Source organism: Oryctolagus cuniculus, chromosome 3 (genome assembly GCF_051225735.1).
Source record: "Oryctolagus cuniculus isolate XC-2025 breed Fujian yellow rabbit chromosome 3, ASM5122573v1, whole genome shotgun sequence".
Classification (NCBI taxonomy): domain Eukaryota; kingdom Metazoa; phylum Chordata; class Mammalia; order Lagomorpha; family Leporidae; genus Oryctolagus; species Oryctolagus cuniculus.
The window spans coordinates 87,003,335-87,006,661 of NC_142869.1; positions in this window are offsets into that span (position 1 = coordinate 87,003,335).

The following is a 3,327-nucleotide window of genomic DNA, read 5'->3' on the forward strand; positions in this document are numbered from 1 at the left end:
TTTCTTTTCTGATACATGCTCAGAGATTCATTGAAACACCTGACTGAATTTAACAATGCTCACCTAGAAGTCAGGATATCAACTTTATGGAAGTACAAATTGTATTTGAGGGGGCCTGCACTGTGGCTTATCAGGGTAAGCCACCACCAGTTCAAGTTCTGGCTGCTCCACTTCCAAACCAGCTCCCTGCTAATGCACCTGGGAAAGCAGCAGGAGATGGCCCAAGTGCTTAGGCCTCTGCACACATGTGGGAGACCCAGAAGAAGCTCTAGGTTCCCAGCTTTGGATCAGCCCAGCTCCAGCCATTGGAGCTATTTGGAGTGAAGCAGCAGATGGAAGACCTCTCTCTCTCTCTACTTCTGCTTCTGCCTCTAACTCTGCCTTACAAATAACTTAAGCCCATTTGAGTACATAACTAATCAATTTATCAAATCTATATATTTTTAACCATCTGTATAATCAACATTCTGAAGATTTCTGTCACTCCATATTGTGCCCATAAACCCCAACCCAATAAAGCCTAACCTCACCTATGGCCCAGGGAATTGCAGATCTGCTTTCTATAACTAGAGATTTGGTTGTTCTAACGTTTCATATGCAGACAGTTGTGCAACATGCCCTGGTTTTTGTGTGAACATCTAAAAATAGAGAACTTCCTGGAAAAAGAAGAAGTGTGGTGAAAGAAGTCTAAAATGTTTGTTCTGGAGTGCTGAAATGTTCTATACCTTGATATGGATATTTATGGGTATATCCATATGTAGAAATTCTTGGGGCCGCTGCTGTGGTGTAGTGGGTAAAGCTGCCACCTGCAGTGCCAGCATCCGATATGGAGGCCAGTTCAAGTCCCAGGTGTTCCACGTCCAATCCAGCTCTCTGCTATGGCCTGGGAAAGCAGCAGAAGATGGCCCAAGTCCTTGGGCCCCTGAACCTGCGTGGGAGACCCAGATGAAGCTACTGGCTCCTGGTTTCAGATCAGTGCAGTTTCAGGCTTTGTGGCCATTGAGGAGTGAATCAGCAGATGGAAGACCTCTCTCTTTCTTTCTCTCTGCCTCTTTAACCATACCTTCAAATAAATGAATAACTTTTAAAATTATTTTTAAAAATCCTTCAAGTCATACTTCTAAAATTATCAAATGTACAAGTCATTTTTAAAAGATGTATTTATTTATTTGAAAGTCAGTTACAGACAGCAAGGTAGACAGAGAGAGAGAGAGATCTTCCATCTGCTGGTTCACTTTCCAGATTGCAACAGCGGCTGGGAGTGAGCCAGGTTGAAGCCAGAAGCCAGTAGCTTCATCCAGATCTCCCATGTGTGAAGCAGGGACCCAAACACTAGGGCCATCTTCTGCTCCTTTTCCTAGACCATTCGCAGGGAGCAGGATTGGAAATGGAGCAACTGAATCTTGAACCGGCATCCATGTGGGACATTGGTGTTGCAGGTGGCAGTTTTAGCTGCTATGCCACAATGAATCCCTACAAGTCATTTTTCAATAAAGTAAAAGCAATGTTAGAAATAAAAAGTGATATGACTAAAGACAGTAGGTATATGAAAGTTCTGTGAACCACATTATAAAAATAAATTTGAATAAAATTTCTTCCCTAAGGATTACATCTTAGGAAGATACACATTTTCAAAACTACATTGTGGGAGCTGGCACCATGGCTCACTTGGTTAATCCTCCACCTGTGGCGCTGGCATCCCATATGGGCGCCGGTTCTAGTCCCAGTTGTTCCTCTTCCAGTCCAGCTCTCTGCTGTGGCCCGGGAGGGCAGTGGACGATGGCCCAGCTGCTTGTGCCCCTGCACCCACATGGGAGATCAGGAGGAAGCACCTGGCTCCTGGCTTCAGATCAGTGCAGCACTGGCCGTGGTGGCCATTTGGGGAGTGAACCAATGGAAGGAAGACCTTTCTCTCTGTCTCTCTCTCTCACTATCTGTCAAATAAATTAAAAAAAAAAAAACTACATTGGAAAGATATTTTTCAATGCAATTATTTACTAAAAGAAATCATAAAAATTCATGAAGTGTTACAGCAATATTGTCAGCTAAAGTATATATCTGGAAAGACTGATGTAATTTTATGTATCAGAAATAACTGGTTAGTTCATACAGTATTAAAAATCCTATTCTAAATTTCAAATTGCTCTAATATATCTAAAAATAAGGATGCCCAATGTTGAACATCCTAAGGGATCAATTAACAAAACATTAGTAAAGAGAAGTGAAAAGCCTGGTAAGGATGAGGAATATAATTTTGAATAGAGAAGTTGTGCATTTAAGAATAATTTCACTCCAAAATAATTTTCAACATGATCCATGAAACTTCGCAAGCTATCAAAAAGGTATAGCATTAAGAGGAATACAGGAGTAGCCAACCAAACTAAAAAAGTAATAAACTACACAAACTAGTCCACCAGAATTCACAACGGTTTGACTAATTAAAACAATGTGGTGGCACAGTAGGTTAATCCTCCTCCTGTGGCACCGGCATCCCCTATGGGTGACAGTTCTAGTCCTGGATGCTCCTCTTCCGATCCAGCTCTCTGCTATGGCCTGGGAAAGCAGTAGAAGACGGCCCAAGTCCTTGGGCTCTCATACCCACGTGGGAGACCCGGAAGAAGCTCCTGGCTCCTGGCTTTGGATTGGCGCAGCTCCAGTCATTGTGGCCAGCTGGGGAGTGAACCAGCAGATGGAAAACCTTTCTCTCTGTCTCTCCCTCTCACTGTCTGTAACTCTGTCAAATAAATAAATAAATAAATCCTTAAAAAGAAAAAAACAATATTACACAGCAGTGTTAGTCAAAATTGTATTTGAGCTACAAAATAAACAGACCAATAAAGGACCTAAAAAATGCCATGGGAAAATTGCATAAACAAAACAGTGAATACATTGGAATATTGTTTGGCAGAAGAAATGCTACGCATCAGTAATGAAAGTATGTGTTTTTCCTATAAATGTTGTTAGGACAACTGGCTCTCCATATGGAGAAAGACAAATTAGTTGCCTACCTTACACTATGCCCAAAAATACATTCCAGGTGAGTTAAATACCTATATGTAAAAAGCAAAACATTTCAACATTTATAAGAAAACATACAAAAGCGGCTTTATGACATCAGTGCTGAGAGTTTCTTGTTAAAAAAAAAGATATATTCGCAGTGAATCAATATAATGCAATTCTGATAGTCATTCTCTTTCTAGAAATATTTGTGACATGTACACAAGCCAAGATATAAAGAGTGTAGCATTGTTTAAAATAGAGAAGGGTGAAATTTAGAAAAAAAATATGGTCTTCGAAGATTTCATGGAAAACACATATTATCAAAAA